Source organism: Prionailurus bengalensis, chromosome E4 (genome assembly GCF_016509475.1).
Source record: "Prionailurus bengalensis isolate Pbe53 chromosome E4, Fcat_Pben_1.1_paternal_pri, whole genome shotgun sequence".
NCBI lineage: Eukaryota > Metazoa > Chordata > Mammalia > Carnivora > Felidae > Prionailurus > Prionailurus bengalensis.
Window position 1 is genome coordinate 932,144 of NC_057360.1, and position 15,877 is coordinate 948,020.

Sequence of the window (15,877 nt, forward strand, 5' to 3'; positions counted from 1 at the left end):
AAGATAAAATCACAAGAGGCGTCTGGTAGAATCCTGTCACTACTACGTACTAGTTAGCGTGACTTTTCCAAATCTGAACCTCTCTGAGGTTCAGCATCATCATCTATAAGTTGAATAGTGCCCACCTTCAGGAGGGTTGGTAGGATCAGAAATAACACAAGTAGGGGCGCCCGGGTGGCTCAGCCAGTTGAGCGTCCGACTTCGGCTCAGGTCATGATCTCGCGGTTCGTGGGTTCGAGCCCCACGTCGGGCTCCATGCTGACAGCTCGGAGCCTGGAGCCTGGAGCCTGCTTCGGATTCTGCGTCTCTCCATCTCTCGGCCCCTCCCCTGCTCATGCTCTGTGTCTCTCTGTCTCTCAATAATAAGTAAATGTTTAAAAAATTAAAAAAAAAAAAAACAAAGAATGCAAGTAGAGTGCATCACAGTGCCGGGAGCACAGGAGTAACTCAGGATGACAACCGCCACGATATGACACATGTGGCATGGCTGAGAAACGGGTGGCAGAGAATATTATCCCCGACCGGCGGCTACGCAGGCACCAGTGACTAAAACACTGGCTGAAGTCACTTATGGAGCCAGTGACAGATCCAGAACCAAACTCACAAATGCCACTTCCTGGACGCAGAGGCTCCTGCAAACATACCCAAATCTAATTTCCGCTCGTATCTTTGTGGGTGAATTCTTTTTTGCAACAGAAATGAGACATTTCCAGCGGCTCTTTTCGGGGGGTTTACTAAATTCATGGTTCCAGGCGTCTCGTTTTGGGCATTGTGCCCCAAACCGTGCCCTTGTATCCACGGTGAGACCTTGAAGGAGCCTCTCAGACCGGCACCCGTCTGCCGGGGCGTGTTGTTGAGTTCACTTGTGGACAGGCTGCCTCTCAGAAGCACGGGCTGCAAGTGGACAGCGAGCAGGCAGCCCGAGGAAACGGCCGCGCCGCGACGTTTCACGGAGAGGAGGGAATGCTAAGAGGCCCGCCCACCCTGCGTCTGCCTCTGCGACTCTCTCTGCCTTGCTGTCTCTCTGACATACACACAAACGGAGTCCCGTCGAGCTTCTAGTCTTTACGCCCTGGAGGGGCGTTCACACCTCTGCCACTGTGTACGCTTTCCAGGTGGAGAGATGGTCCCGTTCGGCCGTTTCTCCGTACATGTGACACAAGCGTCGCCGTGTGTCGCGGTCAATCACCTGGAGATGTCCCTAGGATATAAATTCTGCCTAAAAGCGAAAGGCGCCTTCAAGCAGAGTTAGTGAAAATTGTGTGGACGAGGCTCCCGCTTTTGTCCTAAACGGACAAAGTTTGGGGAGAAAAGGACTGTTTGAAGGGGATCTGGAGAGAGGCCCCTGGAACTGTCGCCTGCTGATAGGAGACCTCTTCTCACCCGGGACTCACGGGGTTATGTTCTCCCTTCAGTAGGGACGACCGTAAGCAAACCGAGCAAATCAGGATGCAAGGCCTGGGAGAGAATGAAACCCTCTCCTTCCTCAACAAGAAGCAGCTGGGTTCCTCCCTCTTGTCTTTTTCAAAGCCCTATTCCCCCCGCACTGAGCACAGCGGCTGTCCCTGAGGCATCTTTGTGCCCCTAGCGCCTTTCACCGTGCTTTACATACAGTAAGCACTCAATAAAGAATTAGGTTGCGTGCTGAACGCATAAATGTGTATAAGGGGCAAATCTGCCGTTTTGCCAGGCGCTGAGTGGACCACTAAGGATGTGTAGCCTGGAGTTCCTGAGTTTCACTGAGCTTGCTGTCTAGATGGGGTAGCAATTTGGGGAAAAACTTGACCATTATGTCTTCAAGTGTCTTGTCTGTTTCTCTTCTCCTCTGTGACTCTAATTGCATGTATGTTTACTCTTCTCATAATGTCCTGCAGCTTCCTGAAGCTGTTATTTTTTCATCGTTTTTTTTTTTTTTCCCCTTTGGCTCTTCAGAGTAGAAAACAAATCTACTGGGGCGCCTGGGGGGCTCAGTCGGTTAAGCGTCTGACTTCAGCTCTGGTCATGATCTCATGGCTGTGGGTTCAAGCCTCGCATCGGGCTCTGTGCTGATGGCTCAGAGCCTGGAGCCTGTTTCAGATTATGTGTCTCCCTCTCTCTCTGTGCCCCTCCCCTGCTCAAGCTCTGTCTCTCACTCTCTCTCTCAAAATAAATAAATAAACTTAAAAAAAAAAAAGAGAGAAGAAATCTATTCATCTGTCTTTAAGTTCGTCTTCATTCTGCTGTTAAGCCCATCCAGTGGTTTTTGACATTTCAGATATATACTTTTCAGTTCCAGAATTTCTATTTAGTTCTTTTTATAGTTTCTAGTTACCTGCTGGTATTTTTCATTTATTATAAACGTACTTTCCTTTATGTCCTTGAGCTTAGTTATGATAATTGTTTTATAGCCCTTATCTGCTAATAGTATGTGAATCATTTCAGGGTTGATCTTCATTGATTTTATTTCTTTCTGGAGTGTAGATAATGTCTTCCTGTTTCTTTGTAATTATTCTAAGTACTTTTTTTAAGTTTATTTTTTTAGTTTTTAAGTTTATTATTTTCCAGAGAGAGAGAGAGAGAGAGAGAGAGTGCGTGCATGTGGGTGGGGGGAAGGGCAGAGAGAGAAGGAGGGAGAAAATCCCAAGCAGGCTTCTTGCTGTCAGAACAGAACAGAGCCTGACATGGGGCTCAGACTTGTGAACCATGAGATCTTGACCTGAGCCAAGGTCAAGAGTCAGACGCTTAACCAACTGAGCCACCCAGGCGCCCCAATTGTTAAGTAGGTTAGAACCGTGTCCTGAACATTGTGAATGATGTGTTGTCGAGATTCTCAATTCTGGAATGTTCTCGTGAAGAGTTGTGTTCTGTGTCTGTAAGGGTTATGTTCTGTGTTTGTTGGTTTGTTTGTTTGTTTGTTTGTTTCTGGTGGTAGGCAGTTAACTTGGTTGCATTCAGACTGCTAGCTTTGTCTTCTGTGCTGTGAACCGTAGGTCAAATTTCTGCTCACTTCATGTAGTCTTGGCTGGATGGCTTGAGGGCTGCTTCCTCCAGTGTGGTTCTGGCACGAGCCAGGGACTCCCGCAAAATTTATGCACGCAGTCTGGGGCTCTGCCTTTCTGGCTCTCCACTTTCCAGGGTTTCCCCTTTGCTTTACAGGAGCTGTGTCTCTCTCAACTCTATGTTCTGGTGCTTCATGGGAGTAAGACTTTGGGTTTTCTTTCTGACTTTCAGCTGCCTCGTATACTGTAATCCAAGCACGTCCCCCTGGATAAAAGCCATAAAAACCAGGAAATGCACCCACTTTTTTCCCCTCCATCCAGTTGCTCACTTCCTTCCGGTATCTGCCTGTTCTGGTTACTCCCCAGTGTCTTTGGTTAGTTGTTTTTATGTTTTGCCCAGAGTTTACAGTTGTTATTTGTGAGAAGGTTGGTTTGACGGGAGCCACACGGCCATGATTAGAAGCAGGTATGGAGAGAGGTATGTAGGACCACAAGATGGGGACAGATAAGCAAGTCACTGTCACAGAAGGACTCAGAGATGAAAATACCTTAAGAAAACAACTTGGCTTATAAAGAGGTTTGTAAGGGAGTCCAGGCTTGAGAAAGACAGGCTGAGCAAGGAAGAAAGGCAACAGGTGTTTAAAGGGAAGAAATTAACGAATCACTGAGTTTACAGCCAGTCTGTTTAGGGTAGAAAAATTCGTTTTCTTCCATGATTTTAGTATTTACAGAGGCTGAGATGGATCTTCAGACATCAACTCTGTAAAAGTTAGGGAGAGACGTGTTTTTTTGTAGGAGGTCAGTAACCTGCAGGAAAGGTTCGAGGTTTCATATTTTGCGGGCTGGGAGCACACAGAGCGATCCTGGTTTTTGTGATCTGGTTCTGTTTGTTTGTTTTGTCTCTGGGTGCAAAGTGGACAGGTGTGCAAAGTGGACGGGTGCAAAGGTGAGGGTGGGCCAGCCAGTTCTCCTTACAGTCCAGCCCCAACCTGACACTCAGATTTGACCTCTTAGGTTGTTTTGAAGTTTTCTGGTTCGGTGTAACTCGACTGATATCTTGTTACGTTCACTGGTTCACCGTTTATGTTCACTGGTTGCTAATACACAACTTTCTCGACTTACAACGGAGTCAAGTCCGATAAACCCCTTGTCAGTTGAAAATACCGTTAACCCGGAAATACAGTTAATACACCTGCCGACCTCGAAACTTCTCAGAAACCCCCATTAGCCTGCAGTTGGGCAAAATCATCTAACACAAAGCCCATTTTGTAGTGAAGCGTTGACTCTCTCGTGTAATTTATTGACGACTGTACTGAAGAGTGTAACGGTCTTGTGGGCAGAGAATGGCCGTGGGCGTGCGGTGCTAACCCCTTGACCGCCGGCTGGCAGGGAGCGGGGACCTCTGCCCAGCCTCGCCGGAGAATGTCACAGATCGCTAGCCTAGGAAAGGGTCAAAAGTCACCACTGGAAGTGTGCTTCCTACCGGGCGTGTCGTGCCTTGCTTCCGTCTCAAGAGTCGGAAACCAGGGAGCGGAGCCGTTCCAGTCAGGGGCTGTCTGTACAGAGACATCCCTGTCGCATGCTCATAGAACCAGGGCAGATCTGCTCTCAGAGTTAACTTGTAAATCCTCTGTCGCGGTCATTTACTTTTTTTTTTTTTTTTAAGAAAGAGGTTTTCCTTTTGTTTTTGATGTTTATTTATTTTTGAGAGAGAGATAGAGTAGGGGAGAGGCAGAGAGAGAGAGAGAGAGAGAGAGAGAGAGAGAGGGAGACACAGAATCGGAAGCAGGCTCCAGGCTCTGAGCGGACAGCACAGAGCCCGACGTGGGGCTCAAACTCACGAACTGCAAGATCATGACCTGAGCCGAAGTCGGACGCTTAACCGACTGAGCCACCCAGGCGCCCCTCGCTGTCATTTACTTTCATGTGTCAGAATTATTTCATCACCTTGATCAGCTCGTCCCCTGAGCTAAGGAACAAGGACCCTTCCGTGTGGTCCCCTGTGGTTTGACTGTAGAGGCGTCCTCTGTCTGAGACGCTGCAGGTTGTCAAGTTCCTGACCTGCAGGGAAATTCTCTGTTACCTGCAAAGCGGATGTTCTATAAGCATGGGTTCCAGGAGACTTCCCCCAGAGCTGACTGCCGTTGGCTCACAAGCGAGGATCGTTAAATCTGCAGGAATCTTGTAAGCTGCTCGTTAAACAAGGCCATTACTGGAAATTAAACTTTGTAACTTTCATTCGACTTTGCCATTTTCATCACAGGTTTTCTTCCTGCTGGATTCTAAGGTGGGATGTGGGCCTAGCGTATCGCTTACGGAATGTTCCATTGCTGTTCATGAAAGCAGGTTAAGCTGATGGTTAGAGACGAGGGTAGAAGGAGCGTTTTTCCTCACATGCCTGCTTAAGACAGAACCTTCACCTCAGTTCAGTCCGCTCCCTCAGTCCCAGGAAGTCGATGTCTGTTTTGCCAATCTCAGGTTGATCATCGACCTTCACCGAGTCAGCCGTTTCCATGCTGGAAGGTCCTGGAAGCCCTGACCAAGCCTGGTGGCCCGGACCGGACAGATGCCCGTGGCCGCACTGGCGGGGAGCACTCGGGAGTGGGCTCCCTGCGGTGTCGCTGGTCGGGAGCCCCTGCTCCGGGGTGATCGCATCTCGTTTTGAGGTTATTTCCAGAAGTTTCAATTTCATGCCTGAGTTTACAGCAGAGGCCGTTAGGCGCGTGGAAGATAAAAGCAGACGCCATCCGTTGATGGCAAGACTGAGTGACTTTGGCTCCTTTGGTGTAACGTCCGGCAGGGCCAGAATGGAACCAAGGAGCAGGCTCGTCACTTTACAAGGGTGTGGTCAGTGACGTCCCCGGGTAGCGAGGGCTTTTGTCCCAGGGCGTGTTGATTTCTCACCAGTGGACAAGGGCATTTCAGGATGAGAAAGAAGAGATTTTTCCTTTCTATTTATTTATTTATTTATTTATTTTTAAAAGTTTATTTATTTTGAGAGACAGCGTGTGATCACGTGGATTGGGGCAGGGGGCAGAGGGAGGGAGAGAGAGAGAGACTCCCAAGCGGGCTCTGTACCGCCGCCACAGAGCCCGACGTGGGGCTCGAACTCACGAACTGTGAGATCATGACCTGAGCCGAAGAGTCGGTTGCTTCACCGACGAAGCCACCCAGACGCCCCTATGTGCGGCAATTTTGTATTTGCAGAGCATGGCGATGTTTACCATTTTGTTTTGTTTTGTTTTGTTTTGGCCTTTAGAGTTGTGCTTAGCAAACCAAAAGACCAGGGAAACCTCCCTGAGGCTCTGAAGGGTTTGACACCGAGTGTGTGTGAGTGTGGCTGTGAACATGTATGTGAGAGTGGGCGTGTGTGGTGTGTGTGTGTGCGTGTGTGGGTGGGAGTGTGTGTGAGTGTGTAGATCCAGGGTGCGTCTCTGAGGTAGTTTCCGCCCGCCCCAGGGGCTCAAGGAAGGGGTGTGTGTGCTGTCGGCCAAAATACCAACGCTTTCCCATTTGGACAGAGGCGCAGGGGAGGTTGCACGGGTCCCGGGACAGAACCGGCACAGAGGTGGGCCAGAGCCCGTCCTGCGCACGTGAACTGCCTGGGGAGTTGCTTACAGAGAAATCTTCTGTTTTTCTCCTTCACCTGTTAATTTTGATTGACTTCAGGGTTGTTCTATTTGTTACATTTAAATATTATTGTAATGAGAAATGTTGTTTTTAAACCCTTTGCAATGCAGATTTGCCTCAACTTAAAAGAAGTTCATTGTGGAAAGATTCAGAATAACAGCACAGTGGAATAAATGTTCACCTTTTAACATAAGATTTGTTGCAGAATTCTCTTTCTTTCTCTCTTTCTGTCTGTCTATTTATTCAAGTAATCTCTATACCCAACGCGGGGTTCAAACTCATGACCCCGAGATCAAGAATCGCATGTTCTAACAACTGAGCCAGCCACGCACTCAGACTTCTTTTAATTCATATTTTTAGTTTTAAAAACATCAATCCAGAAAGTTTGGGAAGTAGAATGCGAAACAGATTACCCAGGGCGCCTGGGTGACTCAGTTAGTTGAACGTCCGACTTGAGCTCAGGTCACGATCTCCTGGTTCGTGAGTTCGAGCCCCACGTCAGGCTCTGTGATGACAGCGCAGAGCCGGGAACCTGCTTCGGATTCTGTCTCTCCTTCTCTCTCTGTCCTTCCCCCACTCACACTTGGTCTCTTTCTCAAAAATAAAATAAACATTAAAGAAATAAAAAAATTACCCATATTCCATCACCCTAATGTATTATCAACTTTGGGAAATTCTATTCCAGAATTTTATCAAATGTACATCTATGTTATTCGAAACCTTTATCCATAGTGCGCACACAGGTTTGATTGTGACTCTTTCCTCCTAACTCCGACTCTAAGCATTTTCCCATCTTTGTAGCCGTCGTTTTGGTATTTGAAGCTCCCTCAGCGCCTTTCCAACGTGGGACTGTTTACAAAGACCTAACTGCGCACAGGTTTTCGGCAACACGGCCGTGGTGTCAGAAGCACAGACAGGCTGAACCGAAGCCAGGTCGGGGTTGGTGACGGGGAGGCACACGCCGGGAAACCAGTGCACCTTCTCATCCAGGAAAGTGATCCAGTAATTTCTGAGTTTCTCAACCAGGTGTCCAGGCGACCTAGAAAGGTGTGTCCCACATGTCTTGTTTCGGTCATGGTAAAGAAAATGGTGTCATTTGCGGATAACGGGTTCGTCTCGAGTATCGGAGATACAACTCGGGTCCTTCTCTTTGCCTGGTGGCCCTGAGTGCCTGGGGGCCCGGCAGTGGCGCAGGGGAGGCACTCTCTGTCCCCAGCCCCGAGACCCCGTGCCCTCCCCCTAGTCTGCTCACGGGCCCAGGCGCCTCTGTCTACACCACTCTGCCCCGGAGCCATCGCTGCGTAAGTCGTCTGTGAGCGACTGCAGACTTTTCACAGGCGGTGCACTTGAACACGTCGATCTGATCTGATGTGGCTCTTCAAAGTAACAGCAGCAAGGTCCGGAATCAAGTCTCCAGACTCTCCGTCTTAGAAGCCACCGGGGCCCGTGTCTGAACCGGTCTCATCCCCTGTGCTGGGCCAAAAACTGTGATAATGTAATTTCTGAGTATTGTGCCTGCGGTGTTGGTATTTCACGCCCTCTGGATAGAATGGACCACAAGGACTTGGAAAAATTAAATCTCATATCATTTTCATACAGAATCTCAAAAATCACCAAGTCCTTTTGTTAGAAAAAATTTTTTAACATTTATTTATTTTTGAGAGAGAGAGAGAGAGAGAGAGAGAGAGAGATACAGAGTGTGACCAGGGGAGGGGCAGAGAGAGTGGGAGACAGAGAATCCGAAGCGGGCTCCAGGCTCTGAGCTGGCAGCACAGAGCCCGACGCGGAGCTCAAGCTCACGCACTGGGAGATCGTGGCCCGAGCCAAAGTCAGACGCTTAACCGACTGAGCCACCCGGATGCCCCAAAAATCACCACGCCCTTGAAATGCCGCGGAGTCCCAGGGATGAGAAGGAATCGAATGTGCACATCTCCCCGGCGCCCAGCTGTCCCTGTGTGTCCCCGTGTCCTCCCCTCGCCTGGCAGCACGGGGCCTCCTCCAGCCTGCCTTCTGGAAGCAGGAAGGTGGGCAGGGAGAGTAGACCAAAGGTAGGAACCGGTTTGTCAAGTCCTCTGCCTGCCGGCCCTGTGCCTGGAGCCACATTTCTCGCAAACCTTGTTCCTCGGTCACAGTAAGGCGGAAGCGGGCCCAGGAGTGAACGCAGGACCCACAGCCTCCTGCAGCCGCAGTTTTCAGGTTCTTCTCGCCACTGCTCTGTCCCCGCGAGCTCTTGGGGCTTCTTCCTCATCATCATGGGAAGAAGTGTTTTCAGTGACTGCACGGTGGTGGTTGTTAGCCAGACTTTCTTGAGCTGATCATTTCACAATATACACAGATATTGAGTCACCGTGTCTGCAGGTTAGACCTCAATAAATAAGTGCGTCGGTGAAAACAAAGAGACAAAACCGAGCTCCTCGGCTGGTCAGGTCGGTGCCAGGTTGTGTCGCTGCTGAGGGTCCCAGGAGACACGGGGGGGGGGGTCTGTGGACACTGATGAGGGGGTCACCCTGCGCGTGCACGGCCACTACAGCAGCAAGTGTGCCCCAGAAGCTGGGTCCACGCGGCCAGGAGGGCACAGTGGAGAGGCGGCGTGGCCGGCGGCTGAGGGGTCCTCCCTGGGGCGGGGTCCCTGAGCCCCCAGGAGCGGTGGGGCTCCCAGTGCGGGAGGAGAGGGCTTGGGAAGTCGCTGAGCGCAGGGAGGGCGGGATGCCAAGTCCCTGGGGCGAGAGGAGCAGAGATAAAGGAGGTGAAGAGGGGCCGCTGAGTTTGGAGGACGGAGGGGATGGGGGAGAAGGGGAACTGTAGTTCGAAATTACAAGTTTAAGATGTCTAGGAGATGCCCGAGGCGGGAGGCCTACCCACAGGGCTGAGCTCCTGTCTCCTGGAGCATAACCCGGGGAGTGGGAGAGTCCCCGAGGCCTCTGGGACAGGGGTCGGGGGCTCTCTGAGCTCCTGCGACACAGCCGGCCCCCAGGCAGCTGCCTTCCCTTCTCAGTACATCGGAGTTTGTGCTTTCGCCTCCTCTGGGGTCAGGCCCGTCGCAGAGGCTGCGAGAAGGCTGTCTGTGTGCCGCCCGGACACGGAATCGGGGACCCCTGGTGGCTGGGCCACACAGTGAACCCGCTGCCACCTGCTGACCGTGGATTTTTGTGTTACGTGATGATGTCTGGAGTTTTGCTAAGTCTAGGAATTAATCAATTTGCCGTGGCGTATCCTGGTACTTTGGGTCAGAGACCTGGGTCGGATGTATGTGTGGGGTCCCGTCCCCCTGGTCTCTTAGTTTGGGTCAGAAGACCTGGGTCAGAGGTACGTGTGGGGTCCCGTCCCCCTCGTCTCTGGCATCAGGAGGGGCTGCATTTCCCGGGATGCGGTGCAGGTGACCATGCAGGTGACAGGCCCACCTGTGAACTTTTGTGTCCGGGTCTGGGCGTGGCTTGGAGCCCCTGAGTTTTGTCCCTGCAGAAGCCGCGGGGCTTGCTGTGTGCAGAGGCCCCTCAGGAGGCTCTTGGACTCAGGAGAAACCCCGAACTGCCTCACAGCAGACGGTGAGGGACTTCCCCAGGGTGGGCCCTGCAGCCAGGCCCGGTCCTGGGCCGGACTGAGAAGTGCTGGACGCCGTGCCTGTCCCCTGCCCGCCTCTCCCCGCCTGGTCGTGTTTGGCCGCGTGCCTTCCATCCGCCGCCCCCGTGAGGAGTGTTTTCCACAGTGAGCTCATCACGTTACACACTGGGGTGTGAGCGGCCCGTTTAAGCTGCATTTGTGCCTTAAAGGAAAACCGAGAAAACTCGGAGGGAGGACTCTTCAGCCGTGTGGAGGGCGTTGGGGGGGGGGGGTGCTGCTGTTTGGAAGCAGGGGTGCCTTCCTGGGCATCCCTGGAACGGTCCCGATTCAGGCCCCATCTGGTCCCCGGATCTCAAGGCCAGCCTGTTCTTGCTGCTGCCAGGCCTGTGCCTCCCGGGACAGAGACTCGGGAATGCGGCTCGCCCGCCGTGCTCCCGGGAGCCCGCTAAGCTGGGGCCGCGGCAGCCCCGGCGGGGGCAGCGCCCACAGTGGCCGGTGCCGGTGGCAGGGGCGTCGTTAGCCACACTCGTGAATCACTGCCGGGCTGGGCTCTCTGCTGTGACTCAGCCTGAAACTTTGTTCTGCTAACAGGAAGCCAGCGGGCAGTGCAGTCAAAGCTTGTGGGAAACTCTCTGGATTGGAAACCCCTGGGTGTTTTCAAGCTTCTGTTTCTACAACAAAAAGGGAAATGATCAGATAGCGGCTCCCCGTCTCCTTCGATGCAGAGGGACTACACTGGCAGGGGGCTGTCGTGAGCCGGGCTCCTGGGTCTCGTGACGCGCAAAAGCTGTATAGGAGTTTCCACAAACAGGAAGCCGGCAAGGAGCGCGATGGGAATCGTGTAGATTAAACAGCGGGTCTGGAACGCGGGTGGCAGTCTGCCCGTGGGAAGCTCTGGGGACTGAGGATGGGCGCGGCCAGGTCGGGGAGCACTGCGCGGCCAGGAAGAGGCTGCAAGGCAGGGGGGCGGGGTGTGGAGCCCCGGGCCGTGCCGGAGCAGTGGGCCAGCCGGGGCTGTCTGTGGACGCAGGGACAGGAGATGCGGGTGTTCATATTCCTCGTGGACGTGGGGACAGAGCCACGTGAGCCCTGGAGGCCTCTGGCCTTCCCCCGGGGCCGGGAGGCTGGAGCTCACTGGCAGCTGCCGTGGCAGGTGCTCCCGGTGGACATCTGGGAGCACCATGACCTAGATCAGTGGCTCGCAAACTTTTGGGAGTGCGGACACCTTGTTATAGCTTGCTTTGGGGTGTATTCTTGTCCCCACTGTTTCTTTTTAATCTTTAAAAAAATGTGTATTTATTTTGAGAGAGGGAAAGCAAGCAGGGGGAGGGGCAGAGAGAGAGGGACAGAGAGAGAGAATTCGAAGCAGGCTCCAGGCTCCGTGCTATCAGTGCAGAGCCCGACGCAGGGCACGAACTCACCATCCGTGAGATCATGACCTGAGCCGCAGTCCAGAGTAGGATGCTTAACCGACTGAGCCCCCCAGGCGTCCCTTCTTTCCACTCTTTAAAGTATTGTTAGTTGGGAGCGCCTGGGGGGCCCAGTCGATTAAGTGTCCGACTTGGGTTCAGGTCATGATCTCGTGGTTCGTGAGCTCGAGCCCCACGTCAGACTCTGTGCTGACTGCTCGGAGCCTGGAGCCTGCTTCGGATTCCGTGTCTCCCTCTCTCTTTATGTCCCTCCCCCACTTGTACACTCACTCTCTCTCCTTCTCTAAAATAAATATTAAAAAAAGTTTTTTGAAGTATTGTTAGTTAAAAAAAATAGATTAAAATTAACTTTGTTTTAGATTTCCAAATAAAAAGCTTCTGTCTTTTTGAAACTTCTGAGACAGCTGGATAGCCGTCGGAGTTATTGCGATATTAGGATTTGGAGCCTCTCAGCTGTGGGCTGTTTGCTCTTAGGGGGTGAAGGAAAGGCCTTCAGCGCTGATAACAGGAGACGCTGTGCAGAAGTGACTGCCTGCTCGCCAACGCCCCCTCTCCCCACGACGTCGACATCTGGGGATATTTGATAAAATGTCCTTTCCCATACCCGTTACTAATCACATTTTTTGTTTATTTATTTATTTTTTTGCTTCTAATCTCCCTTCCCTCCAGTCTGCCACTCATCCTGCCATGAGAGCTAATTTCCGAAAAACAGATTCCATTACGCCACCTCCTTCCTCAACAATTTTCAGCGAGTCTCCCCGCTGCCTATATGAAGTCTGGCACCCTAGCATGGAACAAGGAAAGCCTCTCGTGGCTTAATCCTCAAACCTTCCTAGTTTCGACGTCTTTTACATCCCTCTCTGCACCCGCAATCCTGCTATACATGAGCATCAAGCAACTGGAAAGCTTAGCTCAAACTGCTTATCTGAGACAGGGATTTATTTGCTCCTGGGGCTTAAAAAAAAAAAAAAAAAAGTCCATTATAGCATGAGCTTCAGGCAAGGCTTGATCTAGCAGCTGAGCAATTTCCCCAAGGACTCCATTTCCCTCTGTCTGATTTTCACAGTCCCAAGATGGTTGCCAGCAACCTTTGGCCTTTGTGTTTCTTTGTTCTCATCTCTAAAGAACAGGAGAACGCGTTGGCACCGCATTCCTAACCCACCTTCATTCTGACTAGGTTTATTTACGTCCATGTTTACCCTGCAGCCATCCCTGTGGCCAGTGGGACTTGCTGACTGGTTATCTGCTGCAGGGGTTTCCGAGGCCAGCCGCAATCCCAGGCTGTCACTGTACTTCTGACTGACTGGCTACACGTCGGGGTTCCCACGACTCCCTCCTGGATTGGATAATTTGCTAAAATGTTTCACAGAATTCAGGGAAGCGCTTACACCTACCAGCTTATTGCAAAAGACACAGATGAAGGATACAGATGAAGGGGCGCATAGGGCGAGGTCCAGAAGGGTCCACGGAGCCGGAGTGCAGCAGCCTCCTGGCACGCGGACGTGTTCACCAGCCTGGAGGCTCTCATTTTTTCTTTTTCTTTTCTTTTCTTTTCTTTTCTTTTCTTTTCTTTTCTTTTCTTTTCTTTTCTTTTCTTTTCTTTTCTTTTCTTTTTAACGTTTATTTATTTTTGAGAGAGAGAGAGTGTGCGCACAAAAGTGGGGGAGGGGTGAAAGTTCCAAGCTTCTAAACATGGTCTAGACTCTTTGGTGCCCCCAGGACCCACCCCTCCACCCCACTGAGAGTCACCTCATTAGAACACAAGACACTGGGGCGCCTGGGTGGCGCAGTCCGTTAAGCGTCCGACTTCAGCCAGGTCACAATCTCGCGGTCCGTGAGTTCGAGCCCCGCGTCGGGCTCTGGGCTGATGGCTCAGAGCCTGGAGCCTGTTTCCGATTCTGTGTCTCCCTCTCTCTCTGCCCCTCCCCCGTTCATGCTCTGTCTCTCTCTGTCCCAAAAATAAATAAGCGTTGAAAAAAAAATTTTTTTTAAAATAAAAAAAAAAGAACACAAGACACTGGAAATCACCCAGGAAATTCTGAGGAATTTAGGAGTTCTGTGTCAGGAACTGTGGTCAAAGACAAAATATTAGTAGGAATGGGGGGCAGAGACCAATAAACATATACATATATAGATTCTTACAATTTTGTAGCATTATATCCATTATTTCTCTGAGTCCTTAATTCAACAGAAAGAACCTTGAGTTAGAGAGTTGTTTTTTTTAAACATTTATTTATTTTTGAGAGACAAAGCCTGAGCAGGGGAGGGGCAGAGAGAGAGAGGGAGACACAGAATACGAAGCAGCTCCAGGCCTCCAGGCTCTGAGCTGTCAGCACAGAGCCCCATGTGGGGCTCGAACTCACAAACCGCAAGATCGTGACCTGAGCTGAAACCGGGAGTCAGACGCTCAACCGACTGAGTCCCCAGGTGCCCTGAGCTAAGAGGGATTCTGACTGTGCTCAGTGTAGAGGCTTGAGTGTTGAATAAATGGTTGCCAGTAATAATAATATCTTTACCGAGAGCTTTCTGCGTGCATGGCTCTTTGTTAAGGTCTCTTCCCACAAAATCTGACTTAACCCCCTTCCTCTGGCCTTGTAGCCAGCAGGCAGTGTGGACTGGAACCCGGGCTCTCCTGCCCCTCAGCTCATGTTCTTCTGCACACTCGAGTTTCATACAGAGATTTATGTGCCCAGAGTCACTTCCCTGGATGCTGAGTCCGGCAGAGATGACAGGGAGGGTTGGGGGGCAGAGGAGCCTGACGCTCCCCCAGAACTGCACGGATGGTGTCGAGGAAGGTGGGGTGGGCGGGTGAGCGGAGGACCCTCAGGGCCCCGTGCAGGGTGGTTTGCGGGACAAGGGTCTCCCTCCAGGACGCCGCTTGTGGGCAGGGTCCAGGCGCGGCGGAGTATGGCGGGCAGAGAGCGAGCCCCTTGTCTCCCTGGGGTCCTCAGAAACTGGGGGGGTTCAAGCCATTCTCTGGCCCCACGAAAGAGAGACACCTGCCAGGATGAGGTGGCTAGAGATTACGTGTGAGAAGGCGGTGGGTCAGTGGAGAGTGGGTCCACATGGCCCACGGGGAGCAAGGGGAGGGGGCCTCCTTTGGTTCCTGCCAACAGCCGCCCATCTGGAGGCTCTCAGCCCCACCCCACATCCCTGCTTCCTGGGACTCCCAGCTTCGGGAGAGCAGAGGGCGGATCCTCTCTCCTGGTCAAGGCACCCTTGGGGAGGGGGATGCTGTTCCAGCAGGAAGAGGTGGGGAGTGGAGGGGGCCAGGTGACTGGAGACCCCATCGCTGGGCATTCCCCCCCCCCCCCCCCCGTACTCCCTTCTGAGCTCTACTCTTGAGCAGTCGGTTGGGAGAGACCGTTCCCCTCTGATAGACTTTTCTGGATGTTTTCCAAAGGCATTTAAACCCTGGCAAACAGAAAGGAAAGCTGTTCTCCGTTCTCTAACCACAGAAAGGAAGCCGTGGATTTAAGACCATGAGAATGGGGAGGAACAGAGACAGGCCGGCAGGAGAAGGGGCGGGGGGCACGGTGGGCTGGGTGCTCTGGGGGAGAGCTGTGCGCAGGCACCCGGCCACTCGCGAACGTGGAGCCAGCACCCTGGCGGGGAGGAGGATGTGAAAGAGAACGGCCTTTATTTTGTGTGAGACGCCAGAACATTGTTTAGCCCACGCGCACCGAACTCTGCCTACGACGTAACTCTGAGGAAAGTTGACATGTGTTGAGCGCGGTCTGAGACACGGGCCCCATACTTGCCCGAAAGCTCATCTTGCTTCTTTCCTGTGCTGGTCCTCAGGCTCCCAGTCCCTCTCTGTCTTGTCTTTTGCTCCCCTGCTTCTTTCTTCCTGCCCCGGGTCTCTGTGTCCCCCGCCCTCATCCTGTCTGGTCTCCGGGACTGAACTTCACAGGCCGAGGCACAGGGGCCAGCCCCGCCCCCCCCCCCCCCCCCCCCCCCCCCCCCCCCCCCCCGCCTAATCTCATCCTCACACACCCTGCCGGCTGCACATGGAGCCTGAGAGTCATGAGGCAGCTGGTGACTCTCCCTGTTCACAGCACAGCTGGGGCAGAGGAGATAGGACCGCGGGCCCAGCCCTCTGGCAGAGGCCACAGCGGGGACTCTGGCTACCGTGGAGACGCAGGCCTGGCCCAGCGGGGACTCACACAGGGGCCCAGCAGGACACACACAGGCAGGCCCAGTGGGGACCCACACGGCCCCAGTGGGGACCCACACGGGCCCAGCGGGGACACACACAAGGGCCCAGCGGGGACACAC

The 15,877-nt window shown here is 52.6% G+C and overlaps 1 long non-coding RNA gene across 2 annotated transcripts in view; it reads left to right on the top strand.

The window, feature by feature from the left end:
• LOC122475852 overlaps nt 1-15,877 on the top strand; it is an 89,034-nt gene that overhangs the window by 32,223 nt on the left and 40,934 nt on the right. Inside the window, exon 5 of one of the 2 annotated variants that reach the window (XR_006295323.1) lies at nt 5,242-5,714. The exons of the other annotated variant lie outside the window; for it this stretch is intronic. This is a non-coding gene — a long non-coding RNA (uncharacterized LOC122475852). Of the gene's footprint in view, nt 1-5,241; nt 5,715-15,877 lie in introns of those variants that run through there. 2 annotated transcript variants of the gene reach the window in all.